This window comes from Lissotriton helveticus, chromosome 6 (genome assembly GCF_964261635.1).
Source record: "Lissotriton helveticus chromosome 6, aLisHel1.1, whole genome shotgun sequence".
Taxonomy (NCBI): Eukaryota; Metazoa; Chordata; class Amphibia; order Caudata; family Salamandridae; genus Lissotriton; species Lissotriton helveticus.
This window is the reverse complement of record NC_136067.1, coordinates 1543587125-1543615090: the sequence shown is the minus strand read 5'-3', so window position 1 is coordinate 1543615090 and position 27966 is coordinate 1543587125.

Here is a 27966-nt window from a genome sequence, read left to right as displayed (position 1 = left end):
GACTCAGAAGAGTCCCACCTACATCTGGAAATTACCAAGTCGGTAAAAATACCGATTCGGTATTTTACAGATTCGGTAAATTTACCGATTCAGTAAATTTACAGAATCTGTAAAAAGATGCCCCTACATCTCAATCACCAAATACCGGTCGGTAACGGCCGAATTCGGCCGTTACCGACCGGTATTTGGGCTCCTACATCTGGCCCTTAGTGAGGCAGCACAAGCGAGGGAATCCCACCGTTCCTTCAGTATCTCCTCTGAGCGTAGTTTGGTTGCTCTCTTATAACACACTTTCAGTGCTCTAACCAAAGTCATGTCCCTGGGTTTCTCAGCTAATGCTTCACGAAGTTCTCTATTGGCCCGGGAGCAGGTGCCATCGAACCATCTAGGGTTCTTACTCAGGTTCATGACGGGTTTTGAAATTTCATGTTTAATGCCGATTCATAACCCGGTGAAAGCCTGAACAATCTCTGTGCCTGAACAGCTACTAGACAAACACGTCTCCACCAATAGTGGGTAAGATTTTATCATACGTGCAAGTAGGGCTTTATTATCTAGGCCTTTCCAGATCACTTTAAGTTTGTCGGTTGATGCCACCAGGTTCTTAGCCCCTATTTCCTTCCGGATTATAAAAAATTTTAAAAATCTAATAGTTGTCAAAATTGGGTTATGGTCACTATAACTAGTACCTAAAATCTCAGCCTTGACTAAACAATTCTCGAGGGAAGAGTATATAAAAACGTAATCTATGATAGATGAACAGCCACGTCCTCTGTAGGTAGGCAATGGGCCTCTGTCTGACTCACATCCAGCCTTATCCATGACATTGATTAGATCTCGGGTGGATAGGCGATTATGCAGTTCTTCCCCTCTTTTGCACGAAGTTACCCGGACAGGGGTAACAACAGGGTTATCGGTTCCATTGTACAAATGTGCATTGAAATCCCCCTTAAACAGTTTCCGTCCAATTTGCCATACCTCTGTTCATCTACCAAAATGTCAATAAATTCAAACAAGTTAATAAAATTACTATTGGGTAGTGATGTAAAATCATTATTATAAAAATGTATTAAACATATCGTAGTTCCATGTGAATAGATTGTAGCCTGGAAGTTTCAATCGTTTGTCTCCAAGGGTTTTATGCTACTCCCAGCTGTAATCTTTATCCATGTGGATAATCCCCCACTAGGTCGGCCTATTTCAGGGCTGAGTACAATATTATTGTAACATACAAATCCCTCAAGAAACAAACCACTGGTACACCATGTCTCTTGGAACATTAGGATGTCATAGTTACTAACCAAATTAATCCACTCCGCTATGTTCAGTTTAGATTTTAGACCTGCGATGTTTCAACTAAGTATATTTAGATTTTGGTCTAAAGGTCTAGATTCAATAACAGCCGGACAAACTAATAGCGGTTCTACCGGGATAGCTTTTTGAAAAGTATCTATGGTCCTGGGTTCGGTGTCAACCGGACGGGCCATTGGTAATTCCATTGGCCCTACTACAGTAGTCAATGGTTTATTCAGTAGTCAATCCTGTCTCTCCAGGTCAGACAGGGCGGTGAACCGGTTATATGTGGTATATGTTGGGCTGGCTAAGTTACAGGCTCTCTGGAGGGGTCTGTAGAAAAAACCCAATGGTAATAAAGTTATAAGGGTTGGAGTGCTATTATGGTTGGTTTGGCCTTTCAATAACCATTTCACCAGGGAGGGGCACCTAAAGTTCACAACTATACAGTCACCCATGATGTTCTTAACTGAAGCTCCCACCCATCCCACCCGTCTCACCATCAAGATTTCGTTAGCAATCTCCATCCCTATACCCTTGTACTTAGATAACCAATCAATACACTTGTTTTTAAGTTGGTCCCAAGACTCAATTTGATTTTTCTTCAATGGAGGTACACCAGCTAAAATTACGGCGTAGGGACATGCTTCAGGGGGTAGATGAAGAACAACCTCAGCGGATTTTTTAACCTGTGTATCAGAAGTGGGATTAATGTTTGAGCCAATAGCCAATTTCGTAGGGGCTGGGGCAGGCAATACAGGGGTGGCTAGTGTGGATTTGTATGATGGATTATTACTAGAAGGCCTATTCTCAACAGGTGCATTTAGCAAAGGCATCATGCTAGCCATAGGACTAGACGTTAAATTAGATAACAGGCTGTTCTTGTTATTACCACACTTTTCACATGCATTATTAGTGCCAGAAGGTATACAATTGTCATTTTCCCCCGCAGTACCCTTATTAATTGCTTCCATAATTTTTAAAAGCCGTTCACCCCTAATTTGGTCAATAATAGTAATCCCTTTTCCTTTGGCATCCTCTTTCTTTACCAAGCTTTCTAATCTATCTAAACGTTTAAAAATAGCATTAAATTGTTTATCCATTAGATTTTTCAAACAATCAAAAGTAGAGGCCACTATAGTATATATTAAGTTTCCATTTGGCCTTCCTTGTACGCCGTTTACAGGTGTTATCTCAGTTTGGGTGCAGGTGGAATTAGATACAGCTTCCGTTGTAGTCAGATCTGCGGTGCTGTCAAGTATTTGCACAGGAGGATTAGCTGATGCCCCACTTGTTCCAGCCGCTCCACGTGACCACATACTCAAAGGGGTAGGTTGAGATTTTTGGCGGGGTGGTTGTTTCCTCTTACTCTCCGTCATTTTTGATGGTCCTCTCTTCCTTTTCTCTCCCACGGGTTTTGTAGTTAAAACTGGGTTGATAACACTAGTATTAACTTGTAGCCCCTGTTGGCGATCTGAGATTTCTATTACATTTTTATCGGTCACAGAGCCCACAGGTAACTTTTCATAATGGGTAGACTTCTTAATTAATACAGTAGGTGATAACTGGAGAGGCACCGTTGGGCTGCCCCTCTCTAGCCCATCAGACATGTGCGGATGGGATAACAGTTGACCCATAGAAAGTCTCCTCTCGGTAATTTCAATTTCCGAGGTGACCATGTTAACGGCGTTTTCAAGTATACTTTCAAAGGTGGTTGTAGTGGAAGTCTTTTGGGCCGTAATGGCTGTAGTTGCTGTAAGTTTCCCCATAGTACTTGTTTTTCATCAACCTCACTCAGGAGCTAAGGAAGTGAGGAAATTCGATTCCGACTCCATTTTGTGTTTCACCGCCATTTTGTGTTGCCCTCACTCAGGCAGCGCGGCGAACAGAAAACTCTTGCTCTTCGTACTGCCACGTATCAAATAACCCCTCTATCCTTGAGGTGAAGTCGATTCCAGGAATCAGTCCGACTCACTAATCCTTATCCAAACTGCCTGTTGGCCTTCAGTATTCTTGTCTCGACTCACTAATCCTCGTCTCAAACCAACTGTTGGTTTTCATTGTCATTCTTCCCGCCTTATCCTGCCTTGTAAATTGGCCTTTTCACAATACACAAACATATCTACTACTGTTGATTAACTCGGGGACGCCATTATTGAATCACCTGTGGGGTTAGTCAAAACATGACCCAGGGGGTGGATAATGTAATCATGTGACGTCTTGTTTTTCCCAAAAAACATATCTTTTCATTGGTTGAAATTTTGCGCATTGGGAGTGTTCTTATACAGGTGTAAAAGAATATAAAAGATGGTGAGCCCCGGAGTAAAGGGGCAGTCTCCTGAGAACATACCATTGGTGTACTTCTAGGATCACTGTGCATAGCTGCAGCTAATAAATCCTGTTGTCTACGCTTAACAGAGTGTCCCGTGTCTCTGTATAACAAAGCAGGTGAACTCGGAGACTTAGGCATGCCCTGCGCCGCTAGGCCCTTAAAAGGCCTAGTTCTTCAACTGGCGCCCTACGTGGGGTGGTGTCAAAGGTCGTGGTCAAGCCCGAGGGTCGTGAGGAGCTACGTGAGGAAATTCCGGAAGATGCGCACCACATAAGTGACCCCTGCATGTCAGAAGTGGACCGAAGGTCTTTACAACGCGGCTTCTCCTTTCCGACGGCTGCTGATGACTGCTGCCCTGACCACCGCCCTGCTTTGGTTCACGTTAGTGATGACTGGCATCTCGAGACGATAAACGGGCCTCTGATGGCGTGGGACAATACTTAGTTAAGTAATTGTGGGTAGCTCTCACATCTTTGTTTTTGATTTTGCTTTGATTCGATTGTTGCAATAACCGTAGCCGAGGGGTGAGTACGTTTGTACTGTGTTAAATTGGTTAACCCCTTGATGTTAGTAAGAGGCCAGTGAAATAACGATGCCTGGTTTCAGTAAGTTCAAGAGATGGTGTTGTTGTTGTTGTTCAAGAGATTCCCGACTAGAAGACACTTGTCCAGTGCCTTCAGTAGGGACTCCAAAATATGAAGTTTATTCCAAACATGGAACTGGTCCTATCATCTTTGTTGACCTTTGGGAAAAATACACTAAGAATGACGGTATTTTACAATTGCCGAAGGATGGTAGTTTTGAGCCATGTGTGTTGGATAATTTAGAGGAAAGACTATTTAGGAGAAAAGCCCGGCCAGCAATGTTTGACTCATTTCGCATTTGGCGAAAGGAATCAAAACAGAAAGAAATTAAACAAGCGAAAAGAGATAGAAAAGAAAAGGAAATGTCAGTTATACAGGCTGCCCTGCAATTTAAAGACAATGACACTGATCGTGCGATTGAGGTTTTAGATAGACAACATAGTATGGCAATAGATAAGTGTTATCCGGTGTTGCCAACTTCCCCTGCAGACAAAGATGTTGACCCCGAAAAGGATCCTATAATATCACACCTTTTGAGATTACCCCCGCCCTATGCACCGGGTGCTAATGCACCCCTACTATTGCCACCCGCTCAGCCACTTGTTGTTCCCCAGCCGGTCCCTGCACCTCTGCCCTTGCCCCTTCCTGTAATGCCAATCCCGCCACCTCCTTTGCCTCAGACTCCCTTTATTCCTGTCACCACCTCTTCTACCCCCTCTTCTGCCCCGCCTAATACCTTGTCCCCTGTCCTGATGTCGAATTCCCCCTCAGATCGTAAGCGGATGGTTGACACTGTTTCTGGCTTTTTGTCCCCTTTCTTTGGGTCATTCAACAAGACTCCTGTTCTTCCTCGTAGGCAAACCCGTAGTCAGCTTCCAGGTCCCGAGGAACAAGATAAACTAGACCTCTTTGCCCGTAGGTGGATTACGAATGGTTCCCAGTATGATGTACAAGACATCATGGATACTTTTCAGCAATGGGATGCGCCAACACAAAGATATGTTTTTAATGCCATGTGTGTTATTCTTATTCAGGAGTGGGAGGATACAGGATTAGGACCAGCCCCTCAGGGTCTGCTAGACGTTCAGGTGGAATTTGGCAAAGGGACAATTGTGGGTGCTGAGGTTGAGGATGTTGTACAGACGCTTGTCACCTTTAGAACAATGTTCACTTGTTGGTCTCTGCCTGAACACGATTCTTCTGTTCGAAGAAAACTAAAACACTATCCTATAAGACAGGTCCCTCCAGTTTGGAGAGATGCGGTATTAGTCCAGGGCGCTAATCCTGCTATACCCGCTCACTTTCAACATGTATGGGTACATGTACCTTGGAAGAGGTCTGAAGTTCTGGCACTGAAACAATCCTTACCAGACCCCCGTAAAAATCCTGCTGGTTATTACAAAGAGTTGTCCCAAACTGTTGATGCATGCATTATGAATTTAGCCGATATAGACATGTTGATGGGAAGTGTGGTCCCACAACCATTATGGGCTAGGATTAGGAAAGAAGACCATGCTCAAGAATTGGGGGGTGATTGGGCTGCTATCCTTGCTGCAGATGGACTCCAAGTGGGTGGTGCTAAACCTGATGCTTTAATCGCAGACCTTCCCACTAGGATCATTGCTTTGATGAAAACTATGATGCCCCCTCTGCGAGTTAATTGGGATAAGTTAGCTGCCTGTAAGCAAAAGAAAGATGAAAGTGTTTCCGACTTCTTTACTCGATTTGAGGAAACGTTTCTTGATCACAGTGGTCAGGATATGAGCACGGAAGGTGGCCAACGATTGTTTATAGATAAATTTGTGTTTAATTTGCTCCCTGAACTTTGCAATAAATTGAAAAATTCTGAAAGTTTATGGGCCGTTTCTTCTTCTGCTCAGATATTGGCTACTGCTCAGTATTATGAAAATAGGGATAAAGAGGAAAAGGATAAACTTGATAAAAAAACTAAGGAATTAAAAATGAAAAGTTCTTTTACAACAGGCTTATCCCCCTCGTCCTGCTCAGCGTCAGTTTCAGCCGCTTCCCAAATTCCAAAAGCTGTTACAAAAACCTGAGCCCTTTGGTCCCCGGCCCCCATTCGGTCCAAATCAATGCGCTTATTGTAAGGAGGAAGGTCACTTCAAGAATAGTTGCCTGGTTTTGTTGCAGCGTACTGGTGGTATGCCTGGGCCGCGAGGCTGAGGTGGCTACCAGTCAGCACCCACGGGTAGGGGGCGAGGTACATCATCTCAAGACCAGCGTGACCAGCGTTCCTTTCCCCCTCAAAACTCCATGAATTATTTTGATCAGCAGAATGCTCAGTCTGCCCATTATTACAATGATGATTATTATACCGAAAATGAGAGTCAAGGTTTTCATACTAGCTAGGACAGCCATAGACAAAGTGAGGGAGTCATATCAGTTCCAGTGGACCAAAATGGGCCTTATGTTAAAGTCATTGCACTAGGTGTTTCAGAGCCATTTCTATTGGACACTGGTGCAACAAAGAGTTCTATCATCCACTCTAAACTCCCTGGAGCACCTTTGACTGGCTTAACGAATATTTCCGTAGGATTTTCTGGCGCCCCAGTTAAAAACCCAATTTCTCAACCTTTGCCCATCTTGATAGGTCCTTATGATCTAGAGGCTCCACTTATTTTAACAACTGGTTGTGGGGAACATTTGTTGGGTCTGGACTTATTAAAAAGATTGTATGCAACCCTACATTGTTCTCCTTCTGGTGTACACCTCACTTTGGGTAGGGAATTGATTTCCCCAGTGTATCTGTCTAAAGACAAACTTCCCCCTGAGTTACATTCTCTTCCTACTACTCTTTGGGCTACAGGTCCTAATGATGTTGGCCTTTTGCAAATCCCGCCTTACGTTGTCACCCTCAAACCCAATATTAAGTTACCACGCATCCCCCAGTACAAAGTTTCCAGCGATGGTGAAAAAGCTCTTTTGGCTAATATTTATGATCTGGTATGAAAGGTGTGATTGAAGAGACTAGAGGGAATACATGTAATAGTCCTGTTATACCTATTCTTAAACGTACTGATTCTTCCCAACCCCCTGTTTATCGCTTTGTGATCGATCTCCGGGAGGTCAACAAGATCATGATACCCCAATTTCCCGTTGTCCCAGATATCACTGCCCTATTGACAACGGTACCTGCTTCTGCTACTTGTTTTTCTGTAATCGATTTGAAGAATGCATTCTTCAGTATCCCCATTGCCGAAGAAATCAGAGATATTTTCGGCTTCTCTTTAGGAGGCCGAAGCTTCCGATTTACACGCTCTCCTCAAGGCTATTGCGAGAGTCCCTCAATTTATAATCAAGCTTTAAAAACACAGCTCGATACTCTCACTTTACCTTTAGGAGCCATTCTTATTCAGTATGTAGATGATTTGTTGATCTCTGCTGATTCTAACGATATTTGTAAACAGGCTACTATTAAATTGCTACGACACTTGGCTGATCTTGACCACAAGGTTTCACCCTCTAAGATGCAATATTGCCAACAAAAAGTTACCTATTTAGGTCATCTATTATCAAAGGAGGGAAGACAATTAACTTCAGAGTGTATCCAAGCAATTGCTCAAATGTCTGTCCCAAGCACACAAAAGGAGGTACGTGCCTTCCTAGGCATTACCTCTTATTGTAGACAATGGATTCCGAACTTTTCTTTTTTAGCCAAACCTCTATTGGCACTCACTCTTAAAGATACACCCCAACCTCTCCCTTGGACTGCAGAATGTCAGAAAAGTTTGAATGATCTACGCATTGCCCTGTGTTCTGCTCGTGTGTTAGGTACTCCTGATTACAGTAAGCCCTTTACACTTTACGTCCACGAGAGAGAAGGTTGTGCATGGTCAGTTTTAACACAACAATTTGGGGATAAGCAACACCCATGTGCTTATTTTTCGGCCACATTAGACCCAGTGGCCAAAGCGTTACCTAGTTGTTTGAGAGCCACAGCAGCAACGGCAGTATCCATTCGACAATCTGCTGGATTGGTGTTAGATAATGCCCTTATTGTTATGGTGCCGCATGCAGTAGATATTCTTCTGAATAGGACAAAGACTCAGCACCTCACTAGTGCTCGTTTGTCAGGGTACGAACTGACACTTTTGGCTCATGTGCATATTAAACGATGCAATACCCTAAACCCAGCCACATTGATACCGATCCCAGAAGAAACAAATACTCAAGAACAACATGATTGTTTCTTCCGTACAGAAGAAGAGACAAAAGGTAGAGTTGATCTAAAAGATACTCCGCTCTTGAATCCAGATGGAATCTTATGGGTTGATGGCTCTTGTTTTAAACTCCCTAATGGTGAGATGACCTCAGCCTATGCAGTTACGACTTTGCATACAGTTGTAGAAACTGCACGTATTAGATAAAATTCAGCTAAGGCAGCTGAATTGATAGCTCTTGCTAGAGCTTGTGTATTGGCTAAAGGAAAAAGAGTGAATGTGTTCACCGATAGTCAATATGCGTTTGGAGTGGCCCATAGTTTTGGCCGCTTATGGAGGGAGAGAGGATTTCTCACCTCCCATGGTGCTAAGATACAACATGGCGAGTTGGTGAATGACCTTCTCGAATCACTTACCTTGCCTACTCAGATAGCAATCATCAAGTGTAGTGCGCATAAGAAGATTACTGATGATGTAGGACAAGGAAATGCGTTTGCAGATCAGACAGCGAAAGAAACAGCTAGAGATGTTACAAGCCGCATGTATGTTGCAGGCCCTGCTAGATGGATCAGACAAGGAGGGATGTGTGAAGACACAATAGAAAGTGTGAAAATGATTCAGGAAGAAGCTACAGAGAAAGAATTGAGTGAGTGGAGAGAGACTACAGGAAGATTAGACGTAACAGGGTGTTGGACAGAATTGTCTGAACATTAGCGCTGGTTGCTATCAGATGCCTATGTGCTTCCGGTTGTTACCATGGCACATGGTCCAGCTCACATCAGTGCTAAAGGAACTCCTGTATGGCAGAATGAGGGTATTCCGAAATGTGCAGACAATCTAGTTAAACACTGCATTGTTTGTTTGATGCATAACCCAGGAAAAGGAACACCAACCCCAGCAGGTCATTTTGCTCCCCCAACATATCCTTTTGAGGTGTTGCAAATAGATTATATTCACATGGAGCGGTGTAATAAACTCAAGTATGTCCTTGTGGTGGTATGTGCCTTTTCTAGATGGATTAGAGGCCTACCCCTAAAGGACAATACTGCTCTATCTACAGCCAAAGCCCTTTTGAAGGAGTTTTTCCCGGGGTTCGGCTTGCCCCGAATCCTCTGGAGCGATAACGGAAGTGAATTCGTAGGTCAGATAATGCAGAAAGTATGTGCAGGTCTTGGAATAAGACAGAAATTTCATGCAGCAAATCACCCTCAGTCAGCAGGCTTAGTGGAATGCTATAATGGTAAACTCAAACTAGCAAAAATACAGACCAGCACGGGTCTTGCCTGGCCCGATGCTTTACCCTTAGCACTATTGTCCACTCGAACAACTGTTCATTCCCGTATGGGACTCAGTCCCTACGAGGTTGTGTTTGGACGCCCAGCAAATGTTTGGGGAATCCCAAGGCCAAAGAAATATTCTGACATAGAGTACCCATTGTTAATTGATTATTTACATGACCTCACCACTATATTGCGTGTCCTTCACCAACAGGTACAAGACGCCTTGCCTCAGGCTTCAACTGATCCTGGACATGGCATACACCCAGCGGACTGGATGTGTGTGAAAAATGTTCGGCGATCAAAGAATTTGGAACCTCGCTGGAGAAGGCCTTGTCAGGTCCTACTGACAACACGTATAGCTGTAAAAGTGGTCGGCAAAAAGAACTGGATCCACTGTGTGCATTGCAAGAAGGTACCCTTGCCTTTACCTTATGACCAGTGGGTTCGCGAAGGTATTGGTGATTTTGAAAGCGAAAGGATTCCTCAATTTTACCTTTTAGCGATGCACACCTGTATTGGACTCAATCTGAAAAAGAAGATGATGACGTCTTGCAGGAAGCTGTCCCATCACATCTGAGGTTGAACACAACTAATCCAGAGACACTTTTTCAGAATCAGACTGTACCGAATAAAACTAGATACAATTTGAGATCTAGAGAAACTAAGAACAATTAAAAGATCTATTTTGTGTTTTTGTGATATTGACCATCTAATTAGGTTGCAGGGTCGTGGTAAGAGCCTTAGTTAGTGACCCGAGTAGTGACAATAGGTCTGCGGGACTTGCAGTGTCATAGGACGGCTGATAACCACGGCTAAGTGAAGAAGGAAGACTGCCACGAGCGACATCTAGAAGATGGATTCTGTTATATTAGAAAAAAATTATGAAAAGAATATAAAGTATTGTAAAATATTATATACCAGATGTGGTATAACATTGTGTATTTTAATTTCTTTATGTATTATATTAGCATGTGTGGGTTGGATTGTTCACGTTATACACCACAAACATATATCTACCTCCCAACCCATACCTTTTCGCACTACTGCTTCCCCGCACCAATTTCGTACACTACCGGAGCATGAGCAAATCAGGAGAATGGAATATCTCAACAATTCATTCATTCAATTGTTACACCAGCATCAATTGGTAATCAATACCACCGACTGTTGGGTTTGTGGACTTCTTCCCCACAATACAGATAAAGGAATGCCATATTTAGTTCTACCCTTTTCCCTAAAAGGATCTGCTTGGGCTTTTCACCTCTATGTTTGCCAATGCCTATGAGAACCAGCATCGACATCCTGTTAGTCCATATAGGGATGGAGTTGACGTTAGTCATGACGCGCTAATAAAAGGAATAGTGGCTATGTCAAAACACTACAACAAATTTAATGACTTCCCTACTGACAAACGACAAGCATACATTGATTGGAATGTGACACATTACGTCACTAGTCTTACAGACAGAGCTAAAAAGAAAAGATCCCCACCTATATATACTGTACCCCACCAAGGTCACCTATGTCTCCAGGGAAATGGTCAGAGTCCTAAGGCCCAATTGGGAAAGAGCACTTGTAACATTACATATACCTATGCATCCCAAACGTCTCCGCCACTGGTAGCGTCTCAAGGAACATACTTCGTTTGCCGTGATAGAGCCTATACAAGGCTACCAGCCGATTTCTCAGGAACTTGTTATATGGCTTTTCTCCTCCCTCCAACATATACCGCTCCTTCAGGACATCATAGAAATAAGTACAAGAGAGATGTCTTTGATCAAAAAGACACAGCAGGACAAGAGGGAGGTGACTTCCTCAAAGGATTCCTCCCATTTTGGGGCCCTATGGCCAATAGTAGAAATATCAGACATCTCATTCGAGTGGTTGAAGCAACCATAAATGAAACTGTAGGAGCACTAAGTAACATAACCGCCGAGCTTCAGGCGGATCGCCTTATGACATTACAAAACAGAATGGTGTTAGACATCATTCTTGCAGACCGTGGTGGAGTCTGTAAATTGATCGGATCCAGTTGTTGCGTTTACATACCTGATAACGCACCTACAGTATACCAGGCCATCTCTAAATTACACCACATTGCTGAGTCCATCCACCAGGACGAAGGAAGTTGGTCTCTGATGGAATGGTTTTGGGGGTTACTGTCCACATAGGGATGGAAAATATTAACTTTTATTGGAATGATTCTAGCCATTGTCTTTTCATGTTGCCTCTGCATACAATGTGGTCCCACCATCTGTGGACTTTGTGCTACCATGTGTGTGCCAAGACCCATTTCGCAGCAAACAGACAACATACAAATGATGTTGCAACAACAGCTTAAAGATATTATGGCTATTGAAGTAGACTCAGAATAACGTGAGTTTATGTATTGCCTGCGTAATGGCAAAAGGAGGGCCTGAGGAAATTCGATTCCGACTCCATTTTGTGTTTCATCGCCATTTTGTGCTGCCCTCACTCAGGCAGCACGGCGAACAGAAAACTCTTGCCCTTCGTACTGCCACGTATCAAATAACCCCTATCCTTGAGGTGAAGTCAATTCCAGGAATCAGTCCGACTCACTAATCCTTATCCAAACTGCCTGTTGGCCTTCAGTATTCTTGTCTCGACACAATAATCCTCGTCTCAAACCATCTGTTGGTTTTCATTGTCCTTCTTCCTGCCTTATCCTGCCTTGTAAATTGGCCTTTTCACAATACACAAACATGTCTACTACTGTTGATTAACTCGGGGACGCCATTATTGAATCACCTGTGGGGTTAGTCAAAACATGACCTACGGGGTGGATAATGTAATCATGTGACGTCTTGTTTTTCCCAAAAAACATATCTTTTCATTGGTTGAAATTTTGCGCATTGGGAGTGTTCTTATACAGGTGTAAAAGAATATAAAAGACTGTGAGCCCCGGAGTAAAGGGGCAGTCTCCTGAGAACATACCATTGGTGTACTTCTAGGATCACTGTGCATAGCTGCAGCGAATAAATCCTGTTGTCTACGCTTAACAGAGTGTCCCGTGTCCCTGTATAACAAAGCAGGTGAACTCGGAGATTTAGGCGTGCCCTGCGCCGCTAGGCCCTTAAAAGGCCTAGATCTTCAGAAGGGGGCCCAGCCCAGCCCAGCCTCTGTCTGCCCCTGACCGCCACAGATGGCCCGCCCTTTGCCCGGGCTGAGCCCGGCGCCGCCCGCGAGCGTCCCGCGGGACGGGAGGCGTTCAGCTGTTAAGTAGCGCCTCCGGGCGCAGGCTGTGGCGTCACCGGTGCGCCGGTGGTTGTGGGGGCACCTGGGGGATGTGTTCTTCTGCCGTTGCCCTCATGGCGCTCGGAAAACCGCAGTGCTGCCCCGCCGCCGTTTCCCTCACGGCTTGAGCTGTCAGGGATTCCACAGTTCGCAGCTTTTTGCCCCCCTGAGCACTCGGCGCTCAGCTGTTAAGTGGCGCCTCTGGGCACAGGCTGTGGCGTTACCGGGGCGGCGGTGGTTGCTGGGGCACCTGGAGGACGTGGTCTTCTGCTGTTGCCCTCACGGTGCTCGGAAAACCGCAGTGCTGCCCCGCCGCTGTTTCCCTCATGGCCGGAGCTGTCAGGGATTCCACAGTTCGCAGCTTTTTGCCTTATAAATGTTCTTAATGGATGCACTGGATAAAAAAGAAAATTAATAAAGTATGTTTTAAAAAAAAACAAAAAACAAGCAACTCCGGTGATGCAAGGTGGGAATGGGTTCCCACAACAAGATAGAGGTTGTGGTGTTCCAGTTGACCCGAGTACTGGGATTGATGTGGCAACTTTGAAGAGAAGGAATCCTTGTCATTATTGCAACAAATTCAGGAATTGGAAGTGGGAATGTAGTCTTAATCATAAAAAAAAACCTCAGAATTCAGGGTTTGCTCAACCCGATACTAATAGCCCCATATAGTCACAAATGTACAGAGTCCAAGAATGCAGAATTTTAATGTGCCTCAAGTTCCAGTGATACAGGTTCCACAAGCCATGATGCCACAGAAAGTACAAATGGCCCCAGATTTAATTCCTACAAAGTCCCCAACGTGATTCAGATTTTTTTCCAAAATCAGGGTATGCTTCTACAGTTTCCTGTGTTTAAACCATTTGAGGATTACGGATCTCACCAGTCATTGTGACGGTGCCTGATAGGGGAAAGAAGATTGCATTCTTGGTGCAGTCTTAGTGGTAGATAAGGGTGTTCCATTTGTAGAAAGTGAGGTGAATGGCCAACCCTCATCATTTTTGATTGATACTGGTGCTACCCGCTCTACAGTTGAAGTTCCAAACCTACCCCTCTCCTGAAAAAAGATCCATATTGTATGAGTTGCAAATAAGCATATGACAAGCCCTGTATAGAGTTAAAATAGGGTCTTTTGAAAAGAATCACCAATTTTTAGCGTGAGATTCGAGCCTTGTGAATCTATTAAGTCGAAATCTGTTGTGCAAATGCACAATTTACTGCAACCCAAGGGGTGTGGCGTTCCAGACTTATGATGAAGATGTTGTCTTCATATAGGCAAGGCATGGGCCAGATATTAGATTGTATCCATTGTTGACAGTTGATGAGCTACTACCTTATCTTAAAGATACAGTGAAATTAGAAGTCTGGGACTTTTCAGAAAAGACAATGAAAGTTATGACAAGCACTGCCAAAGTGTTCCAAAATTTGTGTCAATGTAGCGTGCTGCTGGGGATTCACTTTCCAATCCTCAAAGTGTGTCGTGAATCAAAATATCAAAGGTGCATCTCCTAATTAGTGGATGTCCCCCAGTGCACAGCGGGTTTCACCTCTGGGGGTATATTTTAGAAATGAAAGTAATCTTGCCAATGATATTGGTTGTATGTTGACGTGTCTTCACATCACTTCAAAACATTAAACTTCTTTAAAGTATCTTGAGTTCAGATAATCCATTTACATTTCAACATCAATGTACATCATTCCTGAGAACTTTCTGTGTTGTCAGCGGCAACAACTGGGAAGAATGCATGCAAGACTACCTGCTCTTCAGAGACCAAGTGACACTTGACAGCTGTCACACTTGCTCCTGTGTCTCTGAGAGCCTCCACTCTATGGCCATTGATGGTCACCCACTGCCTGTATTTCTTAGTGTTATCAGGCAGCTGAGTTCTAGGGACCATCTCAAAGTCTCCTAATGAGAAAAGGGACATTTCTGCGGGACCCCACCTACCTTGGGCACCCATCTCCTCCTCACCCAGGGCTACACTGCCATCTGATGGGGTGGTGCACAGGGTGGCACATACTGTCCTTTCTGAGGACACTGGGGATCATACCAACGGTGTTCCACCTGCTTACATTGAAAGCTGGTAACAGGCCCCCTATGAACATGTTTACCTGTCGGGGGTCCTGACTTCTTCTCAGGGGGAGGCTGGGAACCCTTACCTTGGTTCCCTTGGGAATTACTTTGGAGACCTTTTTGGAACTCCCTCTGTTTACCCTTGTCCCCCCCCCCCCATCTTCTGCTGGGGACCCGGCCCACCTTTGGCAGAGTCTCCCACAAGACCCTTGTGGACCCTGGTACTGACCCAGTGTTCCGCCTCTTCAGCAAGCTTTCTAGGATTAGTCAACTTGCTTTCAATAAGGTGCTGGCGTAGCTCTGGAAAACAGTTAGCAGACAAGTGCTCCCTAGCAATCAAATCATAGAGCGCTTGAAAATTATGCAAAAGAAAGACACATTTTCTACCCAAGTGGTTCCCTCCAGTTTCTTACAATTCCTGAACCTCTGTCTATAGAGCTCTGGAGTTAACCCATACCTTGTCATCAGTGCTCCTTTCATGTGGTGATAAGACATCCTATGCTCACTGGGTAGATCTAACAGAGTATCCCTCCCCTCAGTCAAAAAGCAGCCCCACAACCCCGCTCCCCAATCCTTCTCAGGGCCCCGGTGGGCCAACATTGCTATCTCATAGGCTGCAAACCACTGACCAATATCTTCACCTGACATCCTTGGGAATATGTACCCTGCCTTCTGAAGACACAGATGAAAAAGCATGTTTGACATCACATTTGGAACCTCGTTGCTATGGTCCTTTCCAAGTTATTTTGGTGACAACAATTACTGTAAAGTGCGTAGATCTCCCCAACTGGGTGCATCCTGCTCATAATCGCAAGTAGAGTGTCCCCTTGATGATGTGATAGCACCTCTCCCAGAAACACCAGTGGTGACAAAGAGACCGCGGGAGCAGGTTAGCCAAGCTGTCAGGGACTAGCAAGAGCTTGAAACAGCACATGTTTGGTCTGAAGGCGGGTCTTGATGTATCCACAATTGAAGTAGAGGCTGAAGAGACTCGTTCTGTGATGTTGCCTGAACCATATTTAGACCCCGACAAAGGGCCTTGTGCAAGTGGGAGCTGAGTAACATTGGCCACGAAGGCAGGAAAGAGAGAGCAAGTTTGCCAGAGGAACATGTGCCACCAACTATCCCATAGGATATATAGGATTCTGACCTGAGTGACAGTAAAGGAGAAGGGAGGTGAGCTAGAGTGCCTTGTTGAAGGTGCTCATCCCCTGAATGGAATACCTTGCAGCTAATGAAGGGGAGAGAGAACTTTGAGATCTAGAGGATAAAGGTGCAGCTCCGACTGAGCCTCCGTGAATATATACTTGTGCCTGAACTGTGTTTGACTTTACCTTGCCACGGAATAGATTGACACAGATTATCCTTGTTAGACCTGGCATTATTGGCGTGAGTCTTCCTTCCATTTTTGAAGGATAGCCTCCTCTGTTTTGATATATTTTTGCTGGGTATATGTTTTGGGCACTGTGCCACTGCTAATCAGTGCCACAGTGCAAGTGCTCCCTATGTTAAATTTATGTACTAATTGGTTACTCCATGATTGGGCTATTTGATTTATCTGTCAGCCCCTAGTACAGTGCACCATGTGTGCCCAGGGCTTGTAAATCAAATGCTGCTGGTGGGCTTGCAGCACTGGTTGTGCCACCCAGAGAAGCAGCTTGTAAAGTGTGTCTCAGACCTGCCATTGCACGGCCTGTGTGCAGTGTAGCACTGCCATGTCGACTTGGCCAAGTGCACCCATTTGCCAGTCCCTAAACCTTCCCTTTGCTTCATGTTAGACACCCTATGGTAGGCCCAATGGCAGGGTGCATTGTAAGTATAAGGTAGGACATGCTCATGTGTGTAGCATGTTCTAATAGTGAATTACAGCCATTTTAGTTTTTCACTATTGAAGGCTACCTGTTCTCATAGGCTAGAATGGGCATGTAGATTATTACATTCTTTCAATCCTAACTGACTCAGGGAACATGGTAGAAATTCGAATTTAGTATGCATGAACTATAATAAGAATAATAAAGTAAATCTTTTAGTAAGGTCTATTTTAATATTCTGTATTTGCCAATACCACTTTTAGAAAGCAGGTATTTGCTTGTATAACCATCCAGGCCTGCCTCTGCTGGGTTGTGTATTCCTTGTCTGGGTTTGTGAGTGACAGGGATGGGGGATTCCAGGAGACAGGCTGGGGCAGCCCAGTGGTGAATAGAGAGATCTGCATCTAGATGGGCGGGAGGAGTTGCACCTGGGACCTGAATAGGGCTGGGCCTTCCCTCTACAATGCTGGCTCCGCCCCCTGTGACTTGGCTGATGTCTCTGCCCTGCACTGTGAAAGGAGAGGAGGAATCATGTCAACAGAGTGCTCCAGAGCTGTATCTTCCCTCCCCTGTGCTGGCTCCACCTCCTGTGGGGTGGCTAATGTCTCTGCCCTGCACAGTGAAAGGAAGAAGAGAGTCATGTAAACAAAGTGCTCAAGAACTGGTTTGGACTAGGCAGTGGCCTCTCTGCCTTCAGAGAACAAAGGATTTTGGGGTATAAATATTGGGACCCTGATCCCAAGAAATTAGATCACTTCTGGACAAGAAAACTTTCTGCCAAGGAGAAGAACCAAGGAAGCTGCAGGAGTTGTACTGCCCCTCTGCCAGTGTGCAGTTTGCTGGGTTGGTCTGCAGTGGTTGCTTCATTGCCAAGGGAAAGGAGAAGGAACTTTGTAAGGACTTTCATCTACAGAATATTCTCCAAGAGCTTGAACTGTGCTTGCCTCCTGCTGAAGTCTCAGGGACAAAAGACTTCACCTCCAGCTCCCTCCTGAATTTCCTTGCCGGGAATTCTAACTCCAGACACTTGTGTGCCGCTGGGAGCGGGAAGGCCGACGCATCGAGAAGAAGAGTGTCGCCGCTGCAGCTGAAATCGTCGCATCGCCGGAGAAGCGAGCCTTTGCCACATCTCCCTGGAAGCATGTGTTCATCGAAGCTGTCGCATCAGGCTGCCAGGGCGTCATCGCATCGTCATCGCATCTCCGCATCAAGGGCGCCATCTTCTCGCACGCAACTGGATCATTGCATCAAGGTGCCATCTTGCGCACCGCAACGGTCCCGCAGGCTGAGAATCTATGCATCAGCTCCGCACCAGTAAGGCTCACGACGAGTCCCCTACTCTGCGCAAGCATTGAGGAAGGACGCAACCGTTCCCCCGGGTCACGGAACTGACGCATCTCCCCTTTTGCGAGCCTTTTGTTCACTTTACATTACGTATCCAGGTACTTTGTTGAGAACTTTGTCGCATTTGCCAACTTGAACTAAGAGACTTTAGTCATCTTTTAAATAATCTTAAGTGTAGTATTGTGGATTTTTGTCGTTTGTGGTCTTGTGTTAAGTCTATATAAAGAATATTTATTTTTATAAAACTTGTGTTGTGTCCATTTGTGGTGTTTTCACTGTGTTACTGTGTATATTCACAAATGCTTAACACACTGCCTCTGAGATGGTGTACAGTCATAATATCGAGTCTTTTATTTCGACTGGACAGAATATCGAGTAAAAAATATAGAATGGACATAATATCGACTAGACATAATATAGACAACAAAAATATCGACTAGAGAAAATTAATATCGAATAGAATGGACATAATATCGAATCAAAAATATAGAATGGACATAATATCGACTAGACATAATATAGACAACAAAAATATCGAATTTAAGGTAAGTTAATAATAATTTTAATTTTTTGTGTAATATAAGTCTGTAGCGGGTTGTGGGTTTATAGGGGAATAGGGTGGGAAGTAATTTAATTCTAATTAATTAAATATGTTAATTTATTTATTAATATCTATTTAGAATTAATTGTTAATTAATTATTAATTGGTAATTAATTAAAATATAATTGGTAATTAATTATAATTGATTAATTGATAAATATTTTAATTTTAGTAATTTATTTTCTGTAGCGGGTTGTGGGTTTATAGGGGAATAGGGTGGGAAGTAATTTTATTATAATTAATTAAATATGTTAATTTATGTATTGATATTTATTTAGAATTAATTGTTAATTAATTATTAATTAGTAATTAATTAAAATATAATTGGTAATTAATTATAATTGATTAATTGATATATATTTTAATTTTAGTAATTTATTTTCTGTAGCGGGTTGTGGGTTTATAGGGGAATAGGGTGGGAAGTAATTTAATTATAATTAATTAAATATGTTAATTTATTTATTGATATTTACTTAGAATTAATTGTTAATTAATTATTAATTTGTAATTAATTAAAATATAATTGGTAATTAATTATAATTGATTAATTGATAAATATTTTAATTTTAGTAATTTATTTTCTGTAGCGGGTTGTGTGTTTATAGGGGAATAGGGTGGGAAGTAATTTAATTATAATTTATTAAATATGTTAATTTATTTATTGATATTTATTTTGAATTTATTGTTAATTAATTATTAATTGGTAATTAATTAAAATGTAATTGGTAATTGAAAATAATTTATTAATTTTTAAATTGTAAATTAATTTATTGTTAATAGGTAATTAATTAGTATGAGTAGGCAATTTTTATAATTAAATATTTTTTTTTGTATTTATAAATAAATATTTAATATTTTTATACACTTTTTTAATATTTTAATTATTTGTAATTGGTATTACTATTTATGTTATGTATATATATTTGTGAAGTATTTACTTTCCCTACTATTGCACTCTCTGAAGTTGGAATAGTAATTTTAACCCCTACGCTATCCAACACTTTCCCTACTGTTGCACCCACTGGAGTGGGTATGCAACGTTTACAACGCTACTTTTACTATGCACTACCATTACAACAAAACTTTTAAATTGCACAAACTTTTACAACGCATACATTTACAAAGCATGTTTTTAAAACGCAGATACCGTTACAACGCATACTATTACAATGTAAGTATTAGTAAGTATATAATTATTTTAAAAAGGTTATATGTTTGGGATTTTGGGTAAAGGGGTATTTTTAGGGTTCAGGGTCAGTTTTCAGTTTTTGGGTAAAGGGGTATTTTTAGGGTTCAGGGTCAGTTTTCAGTTTTTGGGTAAAGGGGTATTTTTAGGGTTCAGGGTCAGTTTTCAGTTTTTGGGTAAAGGGGTATTTTTAGGGTTCAGGGTCACTTTTTAGTTTTTGGGTAAAGGGGTATTTTTAGGGTTCAGGGTCAGTTTTCAGTTTTTGGGTAAAGGGGTATTTTTAGGGTTCAGGGTCAGTTTTCAGTTTTTGGGTAAAGGGGTATTTTTAGTGTTCAGGGTCAGTTTTCAGTTTTTGGGGTAAAGGGGTATTTTTAGGGTTCAGGGTCAGTTTTCGGGTAAAGGGGTATTTTTAGTGTTCAGGGTCAGTTTTCAGTTTATGGGTAAAGGGGTATTTTTAGGGTTCAGGGTCAGTTTTGGGTTTTTGGGGTACAGGGGTACTTTGTAAAAATAAAGTAAAATTACATTTAAATTAAATTTATTTAATAAAATTAAATTATATTAAATTATATTATAATATTTTTTATTAATTTATATTCAAAAAATTATTATATACTTACCAATACTTACGTTGTAATGGTATGCGTTGTAAAGGTATATGCGTTGTAAAATCTTGCGTTGTAAATGTATGCGTTGTAAAAGTTTTTGCGTTGTAAAAGTTTTGTTGTAATGGTAGGCATTGTAAAAGTATGCGTTGTAACGTCATACATCCCTGGAGTGGGAATAGTAATTTTAACCTCTACGCTATCCAGCGCTTTCCCTACTGTTGCACCCACTGGAGTGGGAGTAGTAAATTTGACCTCTACGCTATCCAACACTTTTGCTAATGTTGAACTCACTATAGTTGTAACAATAAATTTTAAACATTTTCTAAAATGTTATATATGTTTATTTAATAATATGTTTATATATATATATATATATATATATATATATATATATATATATATATATATATATATATATATGTGTGTGTGTGTGTAATTTTTGGTGATATAATTTTTTTTAATTATATAAATTATTTATTAAAATTACATTTTTTATTAATTATTTCTAAGTTTATATTAAATATATTTATTACTATATTAGTTTTAACTTAATTTTAAGACATTTAAAAAAATCGATATTTTGACAGTCTATATTTTTGTAAGTCGATATTTTGGAGTCGATATTTTGGTACTTACCTGTTTGAAGATAGGGAGTCGATATTTTGTCAATCGATATTTTTGACTCGATATTTGTGTATCTCGATATTTGTGTCGTCGATATTATGTCAGTGATCCCTCTGAGATAAGCCTGTCTGCTCGTGCCAAGCTACCAAGGAGTTGAGCAGGGGTTATTAAGGAGTGTAATCCCCTTATCCTGACTTAGAAGTAAGGGTCCCTATTTGGACAAAGGTGAATACCATTGCCAACTAGAGACCCCCAGATCTAACAATCCTTAGCTTGATTTCTAGACTGAAATTCTCTTTCGAATAGAGACAATTTAATAGACGTTACAAAAAGAATTAAGAAGAGTACCTAGGCCTCAGTCTGCTGAAGGAGCGTAAGGGTGTCATTTAAAAGAATATGAAGTGGGGCTAAGGAAGACTCACAAAGACCTTGTAAATAGCTTCATTTCACATTGCTGAACTACTTTGTTTTGCCAGTTGCACAGGTGGAATTGGCAGAGAAGGTACTGATGTTGGCACTTTCCCTTCAACGGTCTGTCCTACAGAAGATATGGAAACTAATAACCATAGTAGACATAGGTACATAATAGCAGGTGTGCAAATGATTGTAGTTGTAGTACTGACTTTATTGCTTGTAGGGTTATATTTACCCAGTTACAGGGCTGGACTGGTGGGGCCCAGTTTTCAACTGGTAGGGGGCCATTTTTGTTACTGGGGGCCAGCCTCTTGTAACAAAAGCGTGTTCTGCCAGCACCCACCCTCGTGGGGGTGTCAGATGTAATTGCCAGGGTGCCAAGGCTGGTTTCCTACATCAGTTCGGCCCTACCCAGGTCCTTGAGTTGAACTGAGATTAGAATTGGGCCTACCCCTAGTACACCGAGATCTACTGATAGCAGTTTTCATTAATTAATTTATGAGAACATTGAAACAATAGATGCAAAGGATTGCTACGTCTGTGCGCAATTACCTGCATCGGCTGCAGAAGGCATACTGTACCATCATATTCCCCTGCCTTATGGTGTTACTTGTAGCCTGTTAATGAGTCTTTTGTATGGACAGGATTACTTTTAGTATTATGTTTCAAATTATGATTTGATTTTTTCAGAAATTCCCATACTTAAGCATTTAAACCATCACCCGAGGCTAAAAATATAGCCACACCATGACACTAGACACTGTCTGTGCTCATTGAAACAATTTGACTTGCATTTTAACAGATGTTGAGAAGACATTCCTCAATTTAGTTGAGGGCAGAAAAAGAGCAATGGAATCTAAGTTAAATAAAGTTAAAATTGGATTACAGTGGATTAGAGAGGAAAGCATCAAGTGGCAGGGATTCAAGCAACATTGACTTTAGATTGGCAACATAAAGAAAATTCTGCATATCTAGAGACAAGTCACACTTCACACTAAATTTATGGGAAAGAGTGAATGGGACCACACAGTTGAAGCTAGAGGAAATAAGGAATTATTTTGGCAGGTCAAGACCCTGCTATTCTGGGAGTTTATTATGTTTGTGGAGGATGCACATATTTTAGGTTGCCTAAAGGATGATATGGTGCATGTTACTTAGGTATCATTTTCCTGAAAATGTATCATGTGGAACAATGTAATGATCCTGTGTGGGAGCAAAAGTCTAGGCCCAAAAGAGGAGCTGGTGCTGGAGAAATAGTGGGAGATATTTTTGGTGCAATGATTTTACCTGTGGGTGTGATCTTGAATGACATTAAGATTAAAAAGTTGTTCACCATAGATGATAAACTACCCACAAGTACAGCAGGAGCCTTATTAGTTGTAGATACTGAAATGATTAATGTGAGATCAATAGTTTTACAGAATCGCCTTGCTTTAGATATCCTGCTTGCAAAAGAGCGCGGAGTCTGTTGGATGTTAAAAATTCAACAATGTTGTACCTACATACCTGACAAGAGCAAGGGCTTGCAGAAGTATTTCAAGAACATTACTGATCTGAAGGGAGCTTTGAAGGAGTTAGAAGCAACGGATGCTTGGGAAGCAATTGGAAATGGATTTGCTGCAGTAGGAAGATGTTTTGGAGCTTTGGGAAGTTGATTAGTGGAATATATCTTGAAGTCCCTTTTGATAATTGCTCTTTGTGCAACATTCCTGATTGTGGGTTTTAAGGGATATAAGAGTATACAGTAAAGAGGGGAGTGAAAAGAAAGTTAACAGATATAGAATTAGGGGAGAGTCAAGTAAACACAATGATGACATAAAACGTGTGGAGGAATCCAAATGTAAATATATGGAGCCAGACCTTTCCACCCACACTGTGCCACCGTGTGACACACGATATCAGCTCCCATCACATGGTCACCCGGTAAGAAGCCGGTGTCACACTGTGTCATGGAAAAAGGCTGAAAACCACTGTAAATAGTAGAGATACAGCTAGTTTTTCAAGGCTTTGAACTGCCGACGTCCATTGATACCCCAGGACATCGGTACCAGCCTCAGCAAGATTTTATTGGGAAGAGGAGGAGGGGAGGGGTAGGGGGCAAGGAGGGGACAAAATTGCTTCTTAAGAACTTCTCCCCACGAGGCACCGCCCCTTCCGCACACAGTGATATTTTTGTTCAGGTTGGCAGGTTTGATGAAACACATGACGTTTTGACTGGTCCATCTGATAAGATCTGGATCTTGATTGTAATGGCTAGATTCACCATCAGAGGGGGGATTGGAGAAGAACAATATTGATGTGCACTTAGCATTATATACTCTGTGTGTGTTAACTTTATTAATGAGAAGTGAAGTATTCAAATGTTCTATTGAAATGCTTCCACTGTAGAACATTAGAGATTTATAAACGTGTGCATATTAATGCTTAGCCTACCTGTAAAAAAATGTAGTTTTTGCACACATTTGCACATTTCGAGTTATGCTGCATTTATTTCAAAATGCATTGCACATGTAACCATGACTTACTTACTCAAGTGCATTTGTGTTGCTTTAGTTAGTTTGAAGTTATATGTGCACACATAAACATGTAACCAAAGTGCACATTTTAGTGTTTAACAAAGTTAATTTAACTAGGCCTAAATTTTGAAATTTATTTTCTTTTTGCCTTGCATCTTCTCTCCTCTGCAAGTGCTGTTTCAAGGCTTCAGTAGTTGGCGAAAGGAGCATATGTGTATTAGAGATAGTGAGGCCTGAGAATGAAAATCGTGGCAGAGATGTGGCAAACTAATACATTGAAGAAGCCTCTTATTCATCACGGATCATGAACGGTGGGATACTCAAGGTTGTGTGTGCACAGGGTTCTTGGGATGAGAAAACCTACTGATGTTGCCATCACATAATGTGAAGTACAACACCACTGGTCCCTGGAGGGGTGGTGTGAATTCTGGGGGAATGATGAAGCATCTGTGTGTTTTAATTAGTGCTCATTTCTGTTAGGCGTTAGAGACGAGAGGAGATCTCCCTTGAACTTTGAGAGGTACAAACCTCTCTGCTTCCCTTCTATTACGAGTTTGGCTGTAGGCTAACACTTGTTTATGTGTCCCTGTTTAGAAGACTTTTACTGGAGTTTCCACTATGCTGACATCTTCCTGCATTTCTAAATTCCCCTGAAATCTTTTATCTTAAACCATCCTTGATTTAGATTTAGAGCTAGAGTAGATGTCTTTAGAAACTATTCATGTTTAAGAGGGAGGAACGGAGTAACTTTATAAAGAACTTCAATTACAAATTCTTGGCATCTGTATTGTTCTCTTATTTCTCTATGCTTATGCTATCAAGACGGAATCTGGTTTGATGGTTTAATTTGCTGGTCTTGATTCTTTACATTTATAACATGTTCTTGATTTTTTCATCTATCAGATTGATCATTAATGTGTACAAAAACCACTAAACTTTAGTTATTGATTCTTGGTCGTTATTGTTTTGTCAAATGGGCCACACAAGTTGAATTGTTTATTTGAATGCAGACTCCCCTTTGCTTCTCGGTCAACCAGAAAGGTTCATCAGGTAAGAAATTGTAACCACTTCCTGGGCACCAGGACCACCACAACATAATGCCTTGTTTACGCAAAAAACTGTTTTATCTGAAAAATGCTAACTACTGGCTTCATCGGTGTTGGTAATAATCATTAGTGCCACAATAATCAAGAACTCTCTACCTACCTCCCTCTGCCTAACCACCTCCTTAGTCACTTTCAGAAAGGATCTCAAGTTCCTCCTATTTGACAGAAACCTTAGTTCAGTAAACTCACCACCAGGATCTGAGGGAAATTAGATAAAAAATATAAATTCGACTTGCAGACCATGTTAAGATTACATGTTAGAATGCATTTAAACTGCTGCAGAAATGTTTTCACATGGAAAAACAACATGAAGATGACAGGTGCACATCACATGAAATGAGTAGAAACTTTGTAGATGCTGCGGAATACATTAATTAATCCCATGTAGGGTTAAGAGTGCTCATAGAATGTTTACAAATTAATGTATGTGTGTAGGAAAGTGCACTTTTTTGCATGGTTACCCCCCACACTTTTTGCCTGACACATGATGCACTTTGACTTGGTGTGCCCTGGTTCCCTGCCAATCAGGTTCCCAGGGACAGTGTTCTTTCCCAAAACTGTACCTCGGTACCCACAATTGGCACATCTCTGGCCGCAGGTAGGCCCCTTGTAAAAGGTACCTTGAGTATCAAGGGCACTGTGACCAGGGAAGGCCTTTAAGGGCTGCAGCACCTATTGTGCCACCCTTAGAGGCCCTGTACCTTAACACCCACACAATGCCTGTGCAGGCTGCGTGTTTTGGTGCACAGAAAAGTGAAGAGTTGACATGGCACACATCCCTGTGTACAACCCACTGCCTGTAGCCTAGGTAAGCCACCCCTCTAGCAGGGTGGGGAAACAACCTTTACAACACAACTTTTACAACGCACTACCATTACAATGAAACTTTTACAACGCAACATCCATTACATCGCATGCTATTACAATGCAACCATTACAACGCATGACACTACAACGCATACCACTACAACGCATGTCATTACAACGCATACCATTACAACGCATAACATTACAACGCATAACATTACAACGCATAGTACCCTTACACTATCCAACACTTACCCTACTGTTGCACCCCATGGAGTTAGAAAAGTAATTTTTACCCCTACTCTATCCAACACTTACCCTACTGTTGCACCCCCCTGGAGTTAGAATAGTAATTTTTACCCCTACACTATCCAACACTTACCCTATTGTTGCACCCCCTTGGCGTTTGAAAATTATTTTTTACTCCTTCACTATCCAATACTTACCATACATGCAATGTAATGTTATGCGTTGTAATGGTATGCGTTGTAAAGGTAGTATGCGTTGTAATGGAATGCGTTGTAAAGGTAGATTTAAAAAATTTGTTGTAATGGCATGCGTTGTAATGGAACGCGTTGTAATGGATGTTGCGTTGTAAAAAATGCATTGTAAAGGTATGCGATGTAAAAGTATGCATTGTAACGTCATACATTCGCAGGGTGTCCTAGCCCGCAAGGGTATAGCGGCATGAGCCCTGTACCCCTACAGTGTTTAAACCCATTCTTAGACATTGTAAGTGTAGTAAAGCCATAATGAGTATATGGACTGAGAGTTGGTCAATATGAACTCCACAGCGCCATAATGGCTTTAATAAAATCTGGGAAGTTTGGTTGCAAACTTCTCAGCACATTAAGCCCACACTGATGCCAGTGTTGGATTAAATGTAAAATGCAATCAGAGGAGATCATAGAGATGTCCCCTGAAAAACGACCAGCCCTGGTGTGGTTCCTGAATGGCTGCCTGCCATTTGCCACCACCAGACAGGTTTCTGGATCTCTGGGTAGAGAACCACTGCTCTCTGGGTACAGAAAGAGAGCCCATCCTGGCCAGAGGTGTCATGCCTCCTCCCCCAGAATGGGCTGGGTCCACAAAGGAGAAGCTTCAAAGCCTGCCCCCTTTGTAAGCTGTCCCTGCCTTTTGCTGACCCCAGCAACTGGCTCCCACCGGTTCTGTCCCCATTTTGGACAGGAAAATCGTCAGGAAAACTAAGCTTGGAGGAGAGGTGTGCCCACCTTTGCCAACCCCACCCCTCATGTGGGGGAGGCGAGGTGAAGCACAAGTCTCAGTCCCCTCCATTTTGAAGATGAGGGGACCCAGACAATTCGGGAGAGGCTCATGCCCTCTCCCACTCGAGGGTGGCATAATAGGGGGCGTACCCAGCCCAAGGAAGGGACCCAATGGTCCTCACCTACACATTTCTATAATGCCTCCAAATCTAGCATTTGGTGGCAATCCTGAACTTGCCTCCTCAGATTCGAGGAAGAAAGAAGAAGGACCGAAGAGCCATGATGACCCAGGAAGAATAAGCCAGTATTTGTAAAGCGCAAACTAATCACCCTTAAGGGTCTCAAGGCACTGGGAGCCTTCAGGGAGATTAAGTGAGCTATTGCCCAGAGTCACTTGATGCTGAGCTGATCTGCCTCCGGCGCTGGGAATCGAACTGTTAGCCCCATGCTCCAGAGTCAGCTGCGCTGGCATGACAAACTGCTTTGGCCCCAGCACTACCGGCCTGCCCTGTCTCTGACCTGCCTACAGTGAAGAATCAATGAGGCCAGAGACCTCAAACTTGGTGCCACTAGGAGGGTGGTAGTGCCATAACTATATAGGGAGTTTCCACTCACTCAAGCCCATGACATCCCCCTAGCTGGACATCTGGGTCAGACCAACACTTGGAAAAGATTGGTCACTGTTAGAAATGGGAGTCTCTAGTTGGCAAGGGTTTGCACTTTTGTC